The sequence below is a fragment of the Mesoplodon bidens genome (assembly GCF_964165515.1).
Source record: "Mesoplodon bidens genome assembly, chromosome: 8".
Classification (NCBI taxonomy): domain Eukaryota; kingdom Metazoa; phylum Chordata; class Mammalia; order Artiodactyla; family Ziphiidae; genus Mesoplodon; species Mesoplodon bidens.
Window position 1 is genome coordinate 55,544,514 of NC_138165.1, and position 23,096 is coordinate 55,567,609.

The 23,096-nt window shown below is 34.5% G+C and overlaps 1 protein-coding gene and 1 pseudogene across 2 annotated transcripts in view; one reads left to right on the forward strand and one right to left on the reverse strand.

The window, feature by feature from the left end:
- The window catches only part of LRP1B (LDL receptor related protein 1B), a gene marked incomplete at its 3' end in the record, with an annotated part of 2,330,707 nt that overhangs the window by 1,746,496 nt on the left and 561,115 nt on the right, over positions 1 to 23,096 (forward strand). The window lies entirely within an intron of this gene.
- On the reverse strand, positions 17,178 to 17,978 carry LOC308621773 (swi5-dependent recombination DNA repair protein 1 homolog; annotated as a pseudogene). Its single transcript has 2 exons — positions 17,955 to 17,978; positions 17,178 to 17,889 (listed from the first exon to the last, which is right to left on the reverse strand). The product of its transcript is annotated as a swi5-dependent recombination DNA repair protein 1 homolog (transcript).

A 23,096-nucleotide genomic window follows, 5' to 3' on the forward strand; every position in this document is an offset into this window, starting at 1 on the left:
TTGGGTCACTCACTCTGGGCAAAGCCAGGTGACAAGTTATGAGGTCCCACAAGCAGCCCAGTGGAGAAGTCCACACAGCAAGGAACTGAGACCTCTAGTCAATAGCCATATGAGTGAACCACCTTGAAGGCAGAGCCTCCAGCCCAGTCAAGATTTCAGTTGACTCAGCCAAAGCCAATGCATTACAGCAACTTCAAGAGAGACTCCAAACAAGCACCACCCACAGAGTGGCTCCCAGATTCCTGATCCATAGAAACTATGTGAGATAATAAATGTTTATTGTTTTAAGATACTGAATTTTGGGGTTAATTTGTTATACAGCAATAGATAACTAATTCATGTAATTCCATCTATAGAACTCATTCATTTATAAATAGATTCACAAATTCAAATACTTATGTAATAGAGTGAGGCAAATTATAAATAGTAAAGTGTGTCAGGTGTGATAAAATCCAATGGCTCAACATGATAGTAAGTAGCAACTGAGTCTAGACTTCAGTATCTAGACTTACTTGGGGGTGGCAGAAAGTATGATAAAACCGGAGAGAGCTAATGGTCCACTTGTGGTAGAACACCTCTCACCTCCACTTATTTTTTACCATAAGGAACGTTAACAGGTTGTGCCAGACATGTCATTTTTCATGAGAAGCAAGAAATCTAGGTTTGTTGTTGTTGTTGTTGTTGTTGTTTAAATCTCAAAATTTAAAAATATTACCAAATTATCACATTACAAAAATACCATGCAGGCCAACATACTGCACATATAGGCTAACTGTGAAGGCTAACACTCTACAAACCAAGAAAACTAACAAATAACAAAAACACCACCACAACAATCATCTGTGTGCTTGATTCATCCCGGTGGCATCACCTAGTTACCACCTCTGGTTCAGTCATCTTTTATGCTGGTGATGTTGAATTGTAGAGTGAAAAGGATGGAGCTAAGGCAGCTAATGCCCAGTTGTACCATTGGAGGGGACTTGGTAGAGAAAAATAATAATCTGGGAGAGCTGGCATAACCTACAGAGGTGAGCAGGACATATGATTTCTCACCAAGCTTTTGTGGTCTTGTTTGACCAGACCTTGTATTCTGCCTGAGGTATATACAAATGAAGAGCATACAAATGTGAGGTCAACTTCTTATTTGAGTTCAACTGTTGACAAGGAAATGTAACTTCTAAATGTAGAGCTTGCACCCTAACAACAATGGATACTCAATTCCATTCATTCTTTCAACATATATTCACTAGTGCCTACCATATGCCAGGCACTGCTATATATGGTAGTGAGAATCCTAACTTCATCAAATTTGCAGAAAAGCAAGGAAGACAGACACTAAGGAGGATGGGAAATGCATAGAATTATAGGTAACTGTTAAGGACCAAAAAAAGAGAAAAAAAGGACAAAGCAGGGAAAAGAGATAAAAAAAGTATATAAAAAGATATAAAAAGACAAAAAAGTATAAAAAATTTTAGGTTTTAGGTTGAGTGGCCCAGAAGAGTGAAGGAATGTGAACCAACAAAAACTGTTTTAGTTGTTCATTTGGTTTTCAGTTGTGTTATTAAATGTTTTGTTTTTAAAATATTTTTAAAGTAATTTAATTATATCAAAATAAACCTTCACAGGTGATTCTGAAAATTTACCAAGTTAGACATCTTTTAAGTTGGCCATGGTTCAAATACATTATTGTCTGTGATTCACCTTTTCTCCAGTGAGTCACTTGGTCAGAAGTGATTTACACATTGTGTACAATGGCTGTTTGATGAGGACTCTTAACACCATTTACTCTGGACTGAATGTTCGTGTTCCCCCAGATTCATATGTTGGAGCCCTAATGTGATGGTATTAGGAGGCGGGGCCTTTGGGAGGTAATTAGGTCATGACATTCAAGCTTCCATAATGGGATTAGTGTCCTTCTAAGAAGAGACCAGAGAGCTTGCCTCTCTGCGGTGTGAGATTACAGCAAGTAAGTGCAGACATCCTGATCTTGGACTCCAGTCTCCAGAACTGTGAGAAGTAAATTCCTGTTGTTTAAGTCACTTAGTCTATGGTATTTCTGTTAGAGCAATGCAAACTAAATAAAATACCATTCCAGTTAGCTGATATAAGCTGACTAGCCTATAAACTTTGAACATCAAATTCTTCCCCATTTTAAAGAATGACCTTGTCAATTTTCTTTTCCCACACGTCAGAGCTAACAAATAAAATAGTTTCTGCTTTAAAATACAATAGCTGGTAGCTCTAAAATTATATCTACTACTTATTTTTCTTAGATAATTTTTCTCAATATTTAGCAGTTCTTTTTAAATAATTTTCTTTTATAAATATATTTCAGTTTCATGATATAATAAGGTTACTCTAAAACATTTTCTTACATGATATCCAAGAGGTTTGTGTTATAAAATAGTGTATAGTCAACTATGTTATATTTAACTATTGATTACCTAGTTTTCAGATACAGAACTCTTTTGTTTGTTTCTATTCACCTTTTCCTCATAACATTTGGCATTTTCCTCATCATTAATGTCTGCAGGAGACAGTGAGGTAATCGCAAATTAATAAAATTGCTCTTCACTGCCTTTAAGAGGAGAAGGAGGTTAAAACTATTGACTAAAATTAGTGTTTGTGGGTTATTTATGGATTATATTTAACATACTGTTCCTTTTCACTGTCAGCATGTGCAGTTTGAGAACAGACTGCATATATTGTATCCACATTGAAGAGAAAGTTAGAAAAATCAATTCATGGAACTGAAAGAAAATACACAAATAAAGCAAATGTACTGGCAGAAATAGGCTGAATAATTTTTGGATGGAAATTTGGGAAATAGCAGGATGGTAACTTAGCTGTATTTTGTACTTTTAGGGTGAGGAAGGGAAGACCTGGGGCAAACGGACCACAGATTTAAAATAAAAATGAGGATATAGATTATTCAATTATAGAATATAAATTATTCAAGCAAACTTGAAGAAATCTGCATGTCTGTATGGCAATTGTGGATTTAGTGGTCAGCATCTTATTCAATCATAGGTGACCTTCATACAGTCCATTAAAACGTGTCATGTAGTAATTTGTCAAGTTTTACTAGGGCAAGAGTTTGAGTCCTGGGCACTACAAGGTGTATGGGTTTGAATTTAAACCTCCACCCCATGCTCACACCTCATGAGCTTCTTTTTTCATTAGCTCATATATTACTCCATTGTATATACAGTATTCCCATTGAGATTCAAGTATACATCTACTCTTTTTGTTTCATTTTGTGGTAAATATGATCTTTGGAAATTGTTCTTACCATAGTATTTGTAAATGGGAATTCTGAAGTTAACATGGCAGGTTCTTCTTGAATGTCAAGGGATATATATATTAGTAGCCTTCTTTATGTGATTAAATCATAGACTTTTATAATTAAATGTAACCTTAGAGACCTTTAAAGTTATTTTGTCAGTTGAAGAAGTGTATTTCTGATTCCTGTTCCTACTATTCACTAAGCAGCTGTGGCTATGGGACAACTACTGAACTCTATGCCTTAGTTTTCTACTCTGCAAAAACATGAGCTTTGACCATATGAGCTACAAAGTTTTAAAAACTTGTATTATTTTGTCACTAATGGGTTGATCCAAAGTGCAGGAAATTGTCTAAAATAAACTATTATCTAAGTTGAAGTAATATAGGAGAAACAATAAAGACAGGCTAAAAATAAAATTTATGTGTGAAGTTATGTTAATCAGAGTTCATAATAATCTGTTTTAGAAGTTGGGCAAAGTTATTGTTTTGACTTTTAGTTGAGAATTTGGTGGATGTTTAAAACATAGGATTGCTTAAATTAATTGTTTTAGAATGGGTTTGTACTTTTTATAAATATCTAAGTAACTAACTTCAACACTCATCTGATCTTAGAATCACTTGCAAAAATTGGCAAACTTCTCTTTAAAATAAAAGGAGCTTTGAATCACAGGTAAAGGCAAAAACAAAAACAAACAAAAAAAAAACCCCTACACATTTTCTATGAACACCTAAGCCCTCTCATTTGACTTTTTCTGTGTTATCAATCACAGTTTAAATATATTATACTATTGATCTGTTTCAAGTAGCAATTTGCCAGAATAGGCTTAATATGTAAATATTAGAAGGATATTGAACTTTGGCTACAGTTAGGATCGATCAAGGAGGAGAAAAAGGCATATTCTATGTGCATTTTCAGTCTCTTGTCAGGAACAAACTCAGCCCTCTAACGAGTAAGAAGTCGTCTTCTCTTGATTTGGTTATGAACACTTTTATTTTAAATCAGTGTTAACAAAATAATCACTTCCCTTTAGGGAGCCCTTGAAAGGCTTTACCAAATGTACCCCTTAAGGACATTTGTTCATACTTTTCATAGGTTCACTTCACAAAATTGAAGTCATCATAACAGGTACTGTGAACATTCTGAGCACATGGATAGTTTGCCATGGGAAACCAAGGCTGTCAGATTAAAATGCTTCCAGAACTGTCTGAATATCAGAGAAGGTCATATTTATTTGCTTGAGAATGAATACAGTGTTAATATTGTTGGGAGATTAAATGTTTTGAGTGTTCCCACTGGAGTTTCTACAGCAAAGCACAATCATCTAATCTCTTTGCTGACCGAAAAAAACTCTAAGCTTAATGGCAAAAAAATTAGTCTTTACCTACACTAACACTTAAGCTCGCTCTATTAATTTCTGAATGATATGCTTTTATCATTTGTATCTGTATTCTTTCAGCAAATTACTTGGTGTAATGACATTTAGAATTTATTAAAACGTATCTAGCACTCAATTTACATACTTGTATATTTCCTCAAATAATATACTTTATAAATAATAATAGAAATATGAAAAGTGTGTATACAATAAACAACCCAGTAAAACTGGCATGCAGAAATCATCAAAAGCCTTTTTTTTCTACTTTACTTCCTAAGATAAATTATTACGGCAAGTTGTCATGACATCTATGAAACATTATAAATGATAGCAAGTGACAGGCTGTAAGTCTGGTGCATTTAGTCTTGCTAAGATCCTTAGACTGAGCACTTGCAGATTCACACTGAAATCTAGCCTGAAAGGATTCTATGTGTTATATTCTTATTAAAAGGTGACGAGTCTGATAACTTGAAAGTTCTTGACTTCAATAGCCCACCTTAAGAAGTCATTTCCTCTGTTTTGTACAACGCAAGTCCACTTTACATGTTGTCAAGTGCAGGGGTTTTTGTTTTGTTTTGTTTATAATCATAGTTTAATGAATATTTTTCTCCCTCTGAATGTGCAAAGAAGCTGAAACTTAGTTTCAAAGGAGTTCTTACTTCTTATGAGACTCTTCCCTCCCTTCCTTCCTTTTCTTTCTTTTAATCTTCCCTCGCTTTGGCTGTTCCTTGGATTGCCAGTTTTCTTTTTATATCTAATAGCTTTGCCCCTTTATTTGTTTTGTTGTTTATTTGTCTTCCTTTCACAGTGTAGTTAGATACTAACATTTTATTTGGGCTACTAAAACAACTTCTTCCCACTTTTCGTATCTCCGATCCCCAAACTATTAAGACCTGCAAGGTTCAGACCTCCTGTGGCAACTGCCTACCCCCTCCTTAGCCATAATATTTCAGAGGCTGGAATAAGCACTCACAACTTACTCTGAAATGCTCATTTTTTTCTCTCCTTTTCATACACCAGAAGTTGTTTGTCACAATATTATTAGTTTTACTTTATAGATAAATGAAACTTAAGGTCAATAAGTTTTGTTAAAACCCAAAGCATTATTTGTCCCACCTTATAGATAAAGAAATAGGGTCAGTAAGATTTGTGAAAACCCTGTCCTCTGAGACTCAAGCTCAGAGATCCTGATTCTAGTTAAGTGTAGTTTCCATTACCAGGAAGAGCCTTCCCTATCATAACTATACTTTTCATTTGATCCTCCTCTACCCCTCAGCTGCAATACATCCAGGCAAGCTGTTCCCCTGTATCTGATCATGTCCTACTTATTTCCATTTTTCTTGCTATTCCTTGTTCTTTGGCTGCCTTCCATATTTATCAGCCACCCTAATGGGTGAAATATCACCTTTCAAGACCTACTTCAACTATACCTCAGTGATTTGAAATGTTTCCCTTCTCTGAACCCCTTTGTATTTTTCTAATGTAGTGGAATATTCTTTGTCTTTTCTAATGAGTGAAAATGTCTCACTTTTCCGTAACTTGGGACTGCATTTTATTCATATATGCATCATTCATGATACACAGCAAGATGCTTTGCACTGAGTACATTTTATTATGTAACAGTAGAATGTATGAATAAATAAAACAATGACCATCTACACACCAAACCTCTACCACAGCAATCAAAATATATTTTCAATCAAAGCAGGCAAATGCTTATGTAGGATGACCACAACCATAAATATACTGTACAGTTTAAATATATATAGAAATAAATATTAAAGGAAAATACTTTGATATATAAGGATTTGAATTGTATAGGGAAGAAAATGAATAACATGATTAAGTGTATACAACAATCATTTCCAACATGTATTCTACATACAAGTGTATATAGAAATGCAAGAAAAGAAGAGCCGTATTGAATAATGTTTATTCTCAAAGGAACTAAACAGCTTCATGGAAGAAAATTAAGAAAAAGAAGGAAAAAAATACCCTAAAACACGCACAAGTGAAAGAGTTCCAAAACGAAACAAAAACTTTGATGTTTGGAATGTTTTAGTCTCTTAAATATAGTCTATCACAGTTGGGCCTAACAGCATTATTCTCTTTAATGATAATAATTGATAGTCTAAATAAATAAAGCATTCTACAAATCTTAACTCATGTAATTCTTACAGTCCCCTGAGAGAGGTACTATTAACAGTGCTTACTCCAGAGCTCCCAGCCAAGGTTCAGCCAGCCTAAACTAATCGCTCAGAGTTACCTGCTTAATAAATAGTGTAGCAAGCTTTCAAATCCATGATTCTTAGTCTTTAAAGCTTGAGTTTCTTCCAGGAATGTGTCTTGTAGCTATAGTTAACGCTAAGATGTATGTGCACTGAGATGTATACAAGAATATACTTTGAAGTGTTCATTGTAATTAGAAAAGGCTGGGGGAAAAGCCTACATGTGTATTATAAAGCACTAGCCAAATGAATCATGAAATGTTCATGTAGAGTGAAATATTATGCAGCTATTAAAAATTAGGTAAATCTATATATTGATTTGAACCATTCTCTAGAATATATTTTTAATTGAAAATAGGTTCAAAAAGCCTATACAGAATACTCCAATTTTTATCGTATGTATGCATTTCTTTAAAAAATATATATTTTTTAATAATGTTCTTTTATCCATTATGCTGCACTGTTTATCTCAACAACTATTGTTTAGAGAGTGTCTACTCTCCAAATTTACATGTTAGTACTAATAGACACAGTTACCATGCAAAGGAGATATTGAAACTGCAGTGTTGCCTCTGAAAACATTGTGGGTGGTTCAAGGTCAAACCTGGGTCTCTAACATAATTCTGTCTACCTCCAGAGTTAGATTTCTTCTCACTATGCCAGTGATTCTCAAACCCAGGGTGATTTTGTCTACCAGGGAATATTTGTCAGTGTCTGAAAACATCACAGCTGCTGGGAAGAAAGGGTTGCTACTAGCATTCTAGTGGGTAAAAACCAGGAATACTGGTAAACATCCTACAAGGCACAGTAGGGTCTCCCATAACAAAGAATTGTTTGGCTCAAAATGTCAATAGTGCCAAGCTTGAGAAACCCACTCATACCAAAAAGATTCCTTCTTATCCTCAGAGACCAATCACCTGTGTGAAGCCTGATATTGTGAGTGTTGGCCTATCATCACAAATTTTGGTTAAAATAGAAAGCCTTAAAAATATATAAATAAAAACAAATACCTGGTGTTTATAAAAGCTGCTGGTATCAAACTGTTTTGGAAAGATAGGGTGGCAGAGAAGAGAGTGGTGATACACTTCTTTTATGTTTGTTTTCTTTCTTTTAAGTGTAACTTAATGAAAAGGAGTCAGGATTTGCTTCCCTTATGTTTCTATTTATACTTATATATTGTATCATAATAGAGAGAGCATACTCATCTGTCACAGTTTTGATTCATTCACCCATTCAACAATTTATCAAGTAACTATTTTGAGCCAGGCACTATTTAGGTGCTAGGTAAACAGCAGGGCATAAAGCAGGTAACAATTTCATTACTATAAGGGGCTGGTATTCCCAGTGTAGGAAAAGAGTGTACAGTTGACCCTTGAACAACATGGATTTGAACTACGTGGATCCACTTATACGGGGATTTTTTTCAATAATACTATGGTACTACACAATCTCCAGTTGGTTGAACCCTTGGCTGCAGAATTGCAGGTAAGGAGGAACCACATAGTCGGAGGGCTGACTATAAGTTATACCCAGATTTTCAACTTCCATGAGGGCCTGTGCCCCTAACCCCCAAGTTTTCCAAGGGTCAGCTGTAAAAGCAAATAAACGAGTGAAATAAAATTTGTCAGGTGGTGAAAGACACTAATGGAGAAAATTCAACCAGGGCATAAGAATAGGGAGTGCTGACTTGGGTTGGGAGAGAGTAACCAGAAAAATTATAATTTTAAGTGGTGAGGTCATGGCAGTTTTCACTGGGAAATGGTAAGTGAGCAAGAATCTGCAGGAAGTGAAGGAGTGAGTTATTCAGGTATCTGGGGGGAAGAACATTTAAGGAAGAGAGAGAAAACAAGAAATGCAAATTTACTAATAGACTATATTTTCAAATACTTTTTGCTTTTAGAAGAGTTTTTTGTTTGTTTGTTTTGTTTGCTTTTTGTTTTTTTAATGCTCTAGGCATCCAACTTACTTTCCTCCTCCATGGAGCTTTTGCTATGTTTAAAAAATACCTGATGTGTACATGTAATTTTACTGCTGTCATTGAACTAATCTACTAAAATAGTATATACAGTTAATTTATGCATGTAATATGAGCTAAAAGTAGTCATCTACAATAACTTACTTCTCTAAAGGATAGCTTTTAGTTTTCGTGTGTATGAAATTCTTAATGATGTTGAAATTAGTTCTGCCCCATGTGTTTTTCTTTATTTCCAATTTATTTTATACAAAGTTGCTAATAATGACTATGCATTTTAATAAGAAAGAAATTTCTAGTAAATATGAATATTCAAGCTGTTATGGTGTATGTTTGTAGAAATAATAAACCATAAATCATTCATATGAAAAAATTAATTATAGTTATTTAGAACAAACTTAACTTGGTAGAACTTCTAGCTTGTTGCTTTAATTTCAAATGTTCTAAAATTAAAAGCTTGAATGATTTATATGTTTATGAAATTGTATTATGCCAGTTAAAATTTTCTAGATTTAGGAAAATTATTAACATATTCTTTAAAAATAGATTGACTTTTTTTGAGAGAATGATCTCTAGACACCAGAGTATACATTTGTAAAATATTACTCAGTAGAAAGCATTCATGAAACATGGTCTATAATGCTTGAGAATAGTTCTTTTAATGAAGAGTCTTTAAAACATATCAGAAAAAAATACCAGTTTCAATCACGAGGATTGAAAAAAATGTTAATTCTCCTAGATATATGAATGATCACCAGTGCAATTATATTAGATAGCTATATAATTATTATTGTCATGTTTATACCTGAATTATGTAAGCAAGTCCTACTTAAGAAAATACAAGTGATGAAAAACTGGACAAATAACATATCATTTAAAAAGATTCAAACGGTACCTTATTTACTTAAAAATCGTGTTTACAACCGCTTTTTAGCAAAAGATTCAGTGATTTAATTGTTACACGTATATTGCATTTCCCTCTGTAATTTGATATATACAAACCAGTTTATTTTAAATGCACTATAATTATGCTGTATATCTTAAGTGATTCTGCTTTCAAATCATACTTTTTAAAGAGGGGTAATTTACTTTTTAGTGTACACTGTGCAATGTCACTTAGTTCAAAGAACTTCAAATACAACCACCTAAGTTTTCTAAGCCGTCCGTCTTCTAATTGCTATAATACTATTCATTAAAGTAACAGTAATATATGAAATAGATCCAGGCAATTTTCCCAGTACTAAGTATAGGATATAGTAGTCTTCTCTAAGTACTCAAGCCACCATTAATGAAAACTAATAGCCCATCAAACTTTACATTAAAGTAAAGTGAGAAATCTCCAAAGAACTATATATGATTCTATTCCAGCAATTTTTGTCACCTTAAATTGCTGTGTTCCAATATGTTACACTTCTTAATGCTAATTGACTTACAGAATGGATAAATACTACAATTGCAAAGTACATCAAGTACTATTTTATTAACCAGATTATAATTAGTGATCAGAGAATGGTCTCATTAACATAAATGGAATAATTAAATCATCTCAGCTTTACCATACTTAAAAACATTAAATAATGATTGTTTCCCTTTTGTAAACTACTAAAGGTTAACTGTTCCGGAGTCACTTTCAGGAAAAAAAAATTACATTATTCATGTTTATGGCATTAAAACAAGAATAAATTTGAAAATGTATAATTTTTTGAGTAGAGATATAATTATTTTATGTTGCCCTATGTCTCCCCTTTCATTTAAAAAGAAGAAATAGTAAATGTTTACATTGGGAAAAGATGTAGTATGCTTTAGATTTATGATAGAATTTTGAGTTAATATAATTCAACAACATTTTAATTAGAGCTAGAAAATTAATCAAGAGAGTCAAAGAGGTCATTCCAGAAGTCTGCCTATATACTGTAGGCATTATCTCATGTTGGAATGTAACAAATAACTTGGAATCATATGATGAGCTGGTGAGTATTATTCATTTTAACTGAGTTAAACAATCAGACCTGAGTCATTTTACTTCAGTAGACCTGCTTATTTCTTGGGGGATACATTCCAAGACCCCCAGTAGATGTCTGAAACTGAGGATGATACCAAATTCTATAGACTGTTTTTTTCCCTATACATACATACCTATGATAAAGTTTAATTTATAAATTAGGCATAGAAGGAGATTAACAATAATAACTAATCATAAAATAGAACAATTATAAAAATATGTTGTAAAGTTATGTGAATGTGGTCTCTCTTCTCTCTCAAAACATTGTTCTGTAATCACCTTTCTTCTGGTGATGATGTAAGATGATAAAATGACTATGTGATGAGGTGAGGTGGGGTGAATGGCACAGGTAGTGTGAGATAGCATTAGGCTACTACTACTTCTGACTATCCAGCACAAGGAGAATCATTAGCCTTGGGAAATCCTGGATCACTAAGTGATGACTACGTAGATGGTTGGATGTCAGGAACAGACTATGTTGATGGTTGGGGACACCAGCCTGGACGGAGCAGGACTGCACAAGATTTTGGCATGCTGCTCAGACCAGTGTGCAATTTAAAACTTATGAATTGTTTATTTCTTGAATTTTCCATTTAATATTTTCAGATCTTGGTTGACCTTGGATAACTGAAACCATGGAAATTGAAACCTCAGATAAGGGGGAATTACTGGATTTGGCAGTTTTGTTCAACCCAAATTAGACTTGGATAGATGGCAGCTGACCACAGAGGATTTGGGGGAGGGGATCATATATACCTAGATTTAGGTAAATTTTAAAAAATAATAATAATAATTTGTACTTGAGCATCAATATCAAATTTCTGTTTTTTCTCTTTTCATAATCAGTATCAGCACAAAGTTGAAATAAATGTCTGCATCAATTTAATTCTAATTAATAAGGTTCCATATTTAAACTATAACCATTGAAGGAATATCTTCAGTAGTATGGGAAAAAAGTGACCATAAATCATGTGCACCTTTAAAAATCATATGCTTTTATGTTTTTAAATTGTGGGTATAATCGTTCTATATATGTAGATTTGGATGTATCAAAGATGGACAGTATGCAAAAGGCCAGTGATGAGATTATTCTGTGCTGAATTGACTAATAATGAGATTATGTGTGGGAGGAAAAAAGATTCTGTTATTTTAGAGATTAAGAGCTTTGCAGGAGGACTCATGAATAATACTTGTGACATTTTAAGGACTGCTAAGATTTCAATCTGGAAGAACAGTTTTTGTTTTTTTAAAAATGGATCTGACCTCATCATCTGTAATATTGCCTTTAATGGAGGCAAAATTATTGAGACTTCTTAAGTTAGAATACTTCTTATATTTCCATTGGATAGACAATAGATTACATACAAGCTGCATAGTTATAGAACATAGCCATAATATATATACTATCAGGAAAATTTCAAAATTATTTAACCATATTCTACTATTTGAAAATTTATCTGGAAAGCCCCCTTCAAACATGTTTTTCTTTTTTTGAAATAGCCAATATACCTCCAAATCATTTCCATGCAAATTAAATCTAAGCATTCATGTATTTTTTTCTCTCATGATATTTTGCCATTCATATTTTTCAGAGGGAATTCTGGTTGTGAGAAATCTAGTCAAAGTTGGAAAATACTTGGTGTAGAATGACAAAAATCACATCTCCAGATCATCTTACCATTCCTTCTTCTTAAAAAATTTTGTATCAATAAGGTTACCATTTTGTTTTAAATCCCCAGTATAATGAGAACTGTATGCATTTGCAAATTCAGAGTTGCATTCTTTATTCAGGAACATTATATTATGACTTATTTCTAGTATACCAAGTCCTTATCTCATGGATTTCTAGGTATGAAAATGAGGGCACAATTAAGTGATCACATAGGGTTGCTCATTCTGAGTTTCTTTATAAAAAGCACATGCATTTGTTTTTTATGATTCACATTTAAAATATGACATTTGTGATTTAATAAATTACAAAATAAAGGATTATAGGATGATGCTCACTTTACAAATCACAATTTTTAAAAATTTTCTGATTCAAGAGTATGTTCCAGCTGGCAGCTATCCCGTACAATTCAATTGAAAGTATTGAGTTGAAATGACATAATATTTTGGTAACATTATTTAAGTGGGCAACATTTCCCCCTGAAATCTGCTATAACATGGAGGCTGTATATGTTTTTATTTTCAAGTGAATAGATAAATTATTTGGGAAAGACAGGAACATGGCAAATGGGAGCACCAAAGATCATTTCTTTGTGACAGTATTTATTTTTTAACCTTTTCCCAGTAATATATTTATATTTACACTCACATATATATTTCTAGTCTGTAAATTTTACAGTATTAATTATTTGGCATTGTCAAGAATTGGGTAGTAACTACAATGACATTCATATTTTAATAATAAGGACAGAGTAATAAATCATCTAGGATAGAATAGCCATTTGAAGCAATTTTTAGAATATTGGAACCTTCTAATATGCAGTGTGCTCAAACCAGAATAAAATACTAATTCATTGATTCTTATATGATATTAAAAGAAAACATTGCTCAAGCACACTGTAAAATTGATTTTAATTAATTGAAATCAAAATTTAATATTACTGCTAATCAGTAAGTGATTTTAGAAATGGACAGAATAGAATTATTTAAAGATATCAGTAATTTTTGTTCTGGAACTCTGGTTTAAAACTTTATCTAGAAAAGTTAAAAATTATGACATTTAAAAAAATTATATATAAACTTCCTTTCAATTTTAGTTTGTCATAAACATTGATTTCTAGGTCAATAAACATTTCCACAATATCATTTTAATGTTTATACACTTTATACAATGTTTATGTACTATATAGTTATATATTTAATTTTTAGGGTTTTTCTGGAAATTATAAATATTGTGATGACTATCCATATAACTAATTATTTGCAGAATTTAGGGTACAGTGTTAGATGTCACATTTCTGAGTAAAATGGTTTACACGTTTTTAAGGCTCTATCATTAATCATCATTTGCACTCATAGGCATTCTGTCCATTGATGAAAGCAGTACTATTTTTCCCAGTTCCTGCTCCCACATTTGCAATATCTGGTTAGACACCTAGTTTTCTTTATTTCATTCAGACTTGCATGGTTCTCAGACCCTTCTATATCATGATTTTCATCTTCTAAGCCTGTTTCCTATTTTTCAAAATCTTCACAAAACTGAAAACCAAGACCTGAACATAATAATAAGGATATATTTAGGACAAGGTCTACTGAGATTAATAGTTCCTGGGCACTGTTTACAGAATTTGGTTACCAGGAACAGAGACTTTCATTCTGGCTATCTCAAGTAGGGAGAAAATGTCTATTATAAAAATACATGTGACTCCAAAATGATACAGAAATTTTAACAAAATTCTATATTAGAAGCCATAGAATGCCTGTCATACAGACAGACTGGGAAGGTCAATCTAATACAAGGCAATTCTAGGGACTTCAGCAGAGAAGTTAATGGATAGTTGGTTCTAACTGACTCATGGTCAACTATGGCTTCTTCAACCCCATCTCGAAATGAGTAGAAGTTATAAGGGGGGAAAAAAGTATATATATATGTGTATGTATATATGTATGTGTATATGTGTGTGTGTGTATACATATATGTATATATATACATACATATATATATATATATATATATATGTATATATATGAAGAGAGAGAGAGATGTAGACATAGAGCTTGGGTGAATAAAAGTAAATTCATGAGAGATCCCAGATATTGCTATTCTGTCAGAACAAAATAGCACCGTATTTTTTAAAATTTCACATTAATGTGATTCCAAGTCCCAACCTGCTCAGAATATCAGGAGGTTCAATCTTTTAGTAAGATTACCTACCTTAAAGTTTGCCCAACATGATTAGACTTGCTTATTTTGATTTTATTTATTTAAAAATTTTGAACATATGAGTTTAATTACCTGCTAGACCATCCAGATGGAAATATGTGATAAAAGAATGGAAACAAGGGTCATAAACTTAGAAGAGATGCAGGTATTTTTAGACAAGTTTAGGATTAGACATTCACTGACTGGATTATTTTTAACATTTATAATAGAACTTTTTTACCAAAATAAAATAATGTATTAAAAGTTACATCCAGAGTCCCTCCCATTGGGAAACTTGCACAAGCCTCTTAGATAGCCTCATCCACCAGAAGGCAAACAGCAGAAGCCAGAAGAACTAGAATCCTGAAGCCTGTGGAACAAAAACCACATTCACAGAAAGATAGACAAGATGAAAAGGCAGAGGGCTATGTACCAGTTGAAGGAACAAGATAAAACCCCAGAGAAACAACTAAATGAAGTGGAGATAGGCAACCTTCCAGAAAAAGAATTCAGAATAATGATAGTGAAGATGATCCAGGACCTCGAAAAAGAATGGAAGCAAAGGTCGAGAAGATGCAAGAAATGTTTAACAAAGACCTAGAAGAATTAAAGAACAAAAAACAGAGATGAACAATACAATAACTGAAATGAAAAATACACTAGAAGGAATCAATAGCAGAATAACTGAGACAGAAGAACGGATAAGTGACCTAGAAGACAGGATGGTGGAGTTCACTGCTGCAGAACAGAATAAAGAAAAAAGAATGAAAAGAAGTGAAGACAGCCTAAGAGACCTCTGGGACAACATTAAATGCAACAACATTTGCATTATAGGGGTCCCAGAAGGAGAAGAGAGAGAGAAAGGACCAGAGAAAATATTTGAAGAGATTATAGTCGCAAACTTCCCTAACATGGGAAAGGAAATAGCCAACCAAGTCCAGGAAGTGCAGCAAGTCCCATACAGGAAAAACCCAAGGAGAAACATGCCGAAACACATAGTAATCAAATTGGCAAAAATTAAAGACAAAGAAAAATTATTGAAAGCAGCAAGGGAAAAATGACAAACGACATACAAGGGAACTCCCATAAGGTTAACAACTGATTTCTCAGCAGAAACTCTACAAGCCAGAAGGGAGAGGCATGATATACTTAAAGTGATGAAAGGGGAAAACCTACTACCATTATTACTCTACCCAGCAAGGATCTCATTCAGATTCGATGGAGAAATCAAAAGCTTTACAGACAAGCAAAAGCTAAGAGAATTCAGCACCACCAAACCAGCTCTACAACAAATGCTAAAGGAACTTCTCTAAGTGGGAAACACAAAAGAAGAAAAAGACCTACAAAAACAAACCCAAAACAATTAAGAAAATGGTCATAGGAACATACACATCGATAATTACCTTAAAAGTGAATGGATTAAATGCTCCAACCAAAAGACACAGGCTTGCTGAATGGATACAAAAACAAGACCCATCTATATTCTGTCTACGAGAGACCCACTTCAGACCTAGGGACACATACAGACTGAAAGTGAGGGGGTGGAAAATGATAGTCTATGCAAATGGAAATCAAAAGAAAGCCGGAGTAGCACTACTCATATCGGATAAAATAGACTTTAAAATAAAGAATGTTATAAGAGACAAGGAAGGACACTACATAATGATCAAGGGATCAATCCAAGAAGAAGATATAACAATTATAAATATATATGCACCCAACATAGGAGGACCTTAAATCATAAGGCAACTGCTAACAGCTATAAAAGAGGAAATCGACAGTAACACAATAATACTGGGGGACTTTAACACCTCACTTACACCAATGGACAGAATATCCAAAATGAAAATAAATAAGGAAACAGAAGCTTTAAATGACACAATAGACTAGATAGATTTAATTCATATTTATAGGACATTCCATCCTAAAACAGCAGAGTACACTTTCTTCTCAAGTGCACATGGAACATTCTCCAGGATAGATCATATCTTGGGTCACAAATCAAGCCTCAGTAAATTTAAGAAAATTGAAATCATATCAAGCATCTTTTCTGACCACAATGCTATAAGATTAGAAATGAATTACAGGGAAAAAAAGGTAAAAAACAAAAACACATGGAGGCTAAACAATACGTTACTAAATAACCAAGAGATCACTGAAGAAATCAAAAAATACCTAAAAGTTACATCCAATATTGTACAAAATTTTTTAAACATGATTAAATTTTTTTTAACTGTAAGTGTTTTGAAAAATATATTCAAAGTACTAAATTTTCATTTTAGATCTTAGTTTATGTTTCTATAACAGAATGCCCTCAATTGATCCAGGTTCACCATAATATCTTTCTCTAAGCCCTTAATGGTTTATATCTTCCCTTTAAAATGTGTAAGTATGTTTTAATTAAGTTGTCATTTACAAAGATATTCTGGAAAAAAATTATTAATTAAACACCTATAAGTTCTTCATCATTTCTGTTATAGTGTAGCAATTTCTCATCTAACCCATAGTGGTCTATCAACTGAGTAAACCTTGATTTCTTAGACACACCTGACTGCAACTCAGAGCAACATCTGGCTGCAGCTTCTCCACCTCTTTGTTAACAACTGTGTCTGAGACAGACCTTTCTTTGATCTATACATTTTAACTAGTTTTAGCCTCTGAAGAAAGTCTCCTTTCTCTTGAACCTGCTTCACCAATTTTGTTTTTTTCTTCATTCAATCTTTTTTTTGGAAAATTCTCATTCAGAAAATCAGTTTGAAGATCACTGCATGACCCAGTATCAAGTGTTTCAGATCCACATGCATTGATGTTCTTGATGGTATTTTTCAAACACATACTTCATATTCATTGTCTATGTGTTTAAATTTTTTTTTGAAATTCCAAGCTATTTCCTTGTTTTGAAGGTGCTGGATTCTCTGAAAAGTTCTAACAGTTCTCTTCATTCTCTACTTTAAGATCTTTTACCACACTGTACAAGAAATTAAATGAAGATCTTGTTTTGCTTAATCATTTTCTCTATGTGTTACACTCATAGGTTGTTTTCTTGTATTGGTTATGTGGGGTGATGGTGGATTGGCACAGGCCTGTGGAGTGCTAGGTAAAATCACGGCTGAGTTTCCTAGACTTCCCATCTTAAAAATGAAATCTTGTTTTACCTGGAGGAAAGGGAACTCTACTCAGCTCCAGTGCTGATCCTCAAATTCCAGTTCTCAGATATTACCTGCTTCCCGTCTCCCTCAGCCATCCCCAGAGAGTGCAGAAAACACAAGCAGCTGCAGCTCTCTGCTTACTTTGATTTTAAATGGATCTTCCTGTTGTTTGCAATCTCTAAAAGGAACCCAGGGCTACTTCCTGAGGAAGATCTTAATTGCCAATTTTAGATACTCCCTCTTCTAGCATGCCTCACTACTTAATAGAGAGCTGGCACCCAACCTTAGAAATGTCCCCATTTACCACGACTGCCATGGAAGGAGCAGTACCAGGTCACTACTTGCTGCCTTAACCAGGTTCACTGATGAAACTCAGCATCAGAAATTTGAGACACTGTTGCTACTTAAAGAAAAAGATTGGTTTTCCAGTGTCCCACGTATTCAGGGATATCAAAACAAAAGAAAAAGAAAAAAGAAAAATCCATGAAACTGCTCAGGTTCCCGGTGATAATAATTCTAGGTGGCCAGTTTTTCAATTTATCTCTTTCTCTCTCTCATTCATACATAGCTCTTTTTCACAAAGCATATCCTAAGCATCAGAGTGATTGAATTGGGGGTATTTCTGGTATCAGCCCCAATTATTTCTAGAACTAGAATTTCTATTAGAATAGGGAGCATTTATTAATCATTATATATTTAGATTATGCCTTTTCAAGGAGCTAGAGACACAGGGGTGAGAAAAGCAGCTCAAATTCCTATCTTCATGAACTTGCATTTAGCTGGAGTAGATAGTAAATGCATAAAAATTTATGAAAATGTCAGATGGGGAAAACCAGTGTGAAATAAAAGAGAGAAGAGTTTCCATAAAGTCCTTTCCAAGGAGGTGCTATTTGAGCTTACACTTGAATGGCATGCAAGATCTAGCCTTGTGAAGATGTCTTAGGAAGAGCTTTCTGGGCAGAGAAAATAGCAAGTAAAAACCCCTTAAGGCCAGAAAATTCTTGGCAGTTTCTGGCTAATGTGGCTGGAGTAGCAAGGAGCTTCATGCCACAGGAGAGGAGGGCCAAGGGTGATGAGATTCTGAGGGATTTGCCTGCTACCATACTGAGAACTTTAGTAGCCAGTTTAAGGGTTAAACAGGAATTTTTAAATCGTGGTTGGTGTTTTAAAATGATTACTCAGTGCTGTGTGAAGACTGTACTATGGGAGAGGAAAAGGATGGATGCTGGTGAACTTTAGGAGGCTGGTATAGGAGTTCAGGAGAGAGTTTGTGACAACTTGGACTAGTGTGGTAGCAGTGGAAGTGGAAGCAGTGGAGGTCTTAGAAATAATTTGGAAGTAAGTGATTGGAATATATTTTAGAGGTAAGGTTCAGATCTGCTTTAATTTAGGGTGAGTTTTCTCTCAGTTGCTCCTATTGTACTTCTCCAATTGTTCTCCTAAGGTCAGCCTGGACCTTCAAAATGTCTCAGACTCTTTTAAATAACTTTCCCAGTGATCTGTTCTGCTCCTAATAAGTTAGCAGATATATGTCAGTGTATTAGTCAGCGAGGGCTGCCATAACAAAATACTACAGACCAGGTGGCTTAAACAATAGAAATTTATCTTCTCACAGTTGTGGAGCCTGGAAGTCCGAGATCAAGGTGTCAGCAGGTTTGGTTTCTCCCCAGGCCTCCTTGGCTTGCAGATGACCGCCTTCTCACTGTGTCCTCATGTGGTCTTTCCTCTGTGCTCACATCCCTGGTAAAGTGTCTTCTTATAATGACACCAGTTCTATTGGATTAGGGTCTCACCCTTATGACCTACTGTAACCTTAGTTACCTCTCTAAGACCCTATTCCAAATGTAGTCTTCACTGGAGTTTAGGACTTCAATGTATGGATTTGTGTGTGTGGGGGGGGGGATGGTGGAACACAACTCAGTCCAAAACAGAGAAGGTCATTATTTAACTTAACCCTCTTTAGACCTTGCTTAAGCTGAGCCCCTTAACAGCAGGGAAATGATTCTTTTAAACCTTTCTCCTAAACAATGCATACGTAAAAGTCAAACAAAGAATTAAGTTGTCTTTGAATGCTGTTAATCTCCCTTGTTTACAACAGTTAAAAATATAAATTGAGGTTCTGATATTCTATTTTTTCTATCTTAATAGGCCATTTTATATGTGACTTGAACTTGATCACTTTGGAGTGATCACCACAGGCAATTAGCATTATTATTTTCCATTGTCAGGAATTACACTACTAATCTCAACCAGCCTCCAGGTGAATGAATCTAACTAGTGGTAAGGGAGAGGGAGGAAACAATTTTCTCTCTACCCTCCTAGACTCTTGGCCAATATCCCTTGAAATAAAGGACAGATTAACAAGAGAAAAAAAATTATCTATGTATAATTATCTATGCCCCACAAATATATAAAATTCAAAAGATGGCTATACTATGGAGGTTTATATACCACTTATTTTTTATATACCATTTATTTCCTGAGTTAAGGAAAGGGGTCTATGGCTTCAAAGAAGAGAAGGCAATTCATGGAAAAGTGAGAATAGGAGATGTTTAGTAAACAAAGGTTGCCCTGCCTTGCAGATAACTCTCTGAGATGAAAAAGTTATCTCAGGTAATAGCTCTCTTCCTGGTACAGGCCCACTTTCTAATGCAAATTTTTCATACCAAAAGGTAATTCCTACTCTGTTTTCAGAGCTTCTCGTGTGTCTGGTTTTCCTTAAAATTATCAGTTCCAAATAATCCAAGCCAAAGAGGCATATTTTGGGGTGACACATTATGCTAGCCATGAGAGAAGTAGTGTAAAATCATAGAAATACAGTAACTCACCATTAATTCCAGAAAAATAATTCCACACACATTCCAATTGACAGTGGGTAGAAATGTTTTTCTGAATTGTTTATGTATTAAAATCAGTATAGTCACATGTATGTTTTAGATTTTATTTTTTTGACTCATTCTTTCTTTTATTGTATATAGGTACCGATTAGTGTCCTTACTGTTCAAGTCACTTGGCTAACTATTTCATATATTATATGAGTGTAGTAGAATTTTCTTTGTTTTACAGACGAGGAGACTAATAATAAGAGTCCAAGTAAGTTGTTCAAAATCACCCAGAGGAAGTGTCATAACCAGATAACAAAGCACATTTGTGACTCCAAGCCACACTCTCTCACCTACTATAGTGACTCTCAGCCAGCCTTAAAAACCATCCCTGTAACTGGCATTGGCATATATATGGAGGATAAGAGTTAATAAGACTAATTCCTCCCCCAAAGAGTCTTACATTTTAAACACGGAGACAGACATGTAAATAAATATAGGATTAGGAAAGTTAGAATTGTACACAGAACAACACAAAGGGTCAGGTGAACCACTTTACGTCTTGGGGACAATCAAAGTTCCCAAACAGCAGTACCATTTGAGCTGAGTCTAGAAATCTGGGTATGTGTCCATTATTCAGATAATGGGAGTACAGCTAGGTGTAGCAGTGGAGGCAAGGATTCCATATGGAGGAAGTAAATTGAGGACAAATATAAAAGGGCATAGGATATTAATGAATCATTGTTTTGGAAAATTATATCCACTCTATATTATCCTATTAACTAGGGTAATGGAAATTGGGTGAATACAGAAAAAACATTGTTCAGACACAATTCAACACAACTGTGATACAAGGTAGATATTTAATTCAAATGTAGTTCATTAAAATATTGAAATAGTCTGCTCTGAGCTGAGTAGGTCTTCTCCTTCTCCCCCTCCTCTTTCTCCTCTTCCCCTTTTCCGATGAAAACAATCTTTTTCATTGAATAAACTCTACTTTTTGTTTTCTAAATATCCCAGCAAGCAGTTATTCAGAGCTGCCTTGTTTTTGTCAGCAAATTCTTCCCTTTCACTGTCATTCTCTCCTTCATCATTGCACAAATACTAGTTCACCGGCAGCACAGTCAGGCCATCAAGTTGGAAATTAAATTACCTGCCATTCTCAAGTTTTTTTCGCTACAACCCCAGACTGCCCCCTCAGTTCTCAGTAAGGCAAACCTCAATGTAGCAATGAACTGAGAGAATTTGGACTACATTTGTCAGTTCAAGGTCACAAAGGCTTCAAAGCAAAATTCTGGGCTTTGTTCTTCAGTGCTCTCCATCCCACCTTCATTGTCATTCTCCAGATTATCTGTTTAAGAAAAATAAATAAAAACGAGTCTTGGGAGAAGGCAGAGCAAAGAGACTTCTAGTACCATCACTGCCCTAAGAAATAGATTTTTGCCCAGAGCTTCAGACAAACTGCAAAAAGTTGCTCCTGCACCAAAGAGCGGTTAACAAGCTAACAGACTGCTGTAAGCAAGCATATTCACCTCTAACTGTCCAGGTGGAGGGGCGTTCCTGATTTGCAGTAGGTACAATGTAAAAATGGAATGGTTCCTATATAATTATAAGTAATAGACTCGTTCTGATATGTAGATTTTTCTCTTATTCACAACAGTTTTACTTCTTTTTCTTTACAAATAAGCTGTCTTTGGCTTATTTTCATCTTTTTTTTTTTTTCCTATAACATGGTTAATCTATCCTTGGGAAATTGAAAGTTGACTGCAGTTCAGTATTCCTGGAACATGGTGCATAGCGGGCAGTAATAGATCTGGTGATGGAAAGTTAAGTAGGCATCAAATCATGGAAGGCCTTTGTGCCATGCTAAGTGGTTTGGCAGGGGAAAGCAAGCCATTGGAGAATTTTAAGTGGCAGAGTGACATGCTTAGATTTGCATTTTGGAAACATCACTCTAGTGTTTCCACAGCAATGATAGTCAGGGGAGTGAGAAATAATGGGGTCCTGAGCTAAGCAGTTTTAGTGGGAATGGAGAGAAAATAAAACATTCCTGAGAATATAAAGTGAAGAATTAAGTGGGCTTGCTCAGATCAGAAAGGCACCTGGGAAACGCTATGGTGGTGATAGGGAAAAAAAAAGATGACTATCTGGTTTTTACCTCTGATGACTGCACTGGGGACCAGTTGCTGTCAGAAGCTGTCTTAGTTCAGGCTGCTATAACAAAAATACCATAGGTTGGGTGGCTTAAATAGCAAACATTTATTTCTCAGTGTTCTGGAGGCTGGGAAGTCCAAGATCAAGGAGTCAGCAGATTCAGTGTCTGATGAGAATATGCTTCCTGGTTGACAGACAGCCAACTGGTCTTACTGTCTCACAGCAGAAGGGATAAAG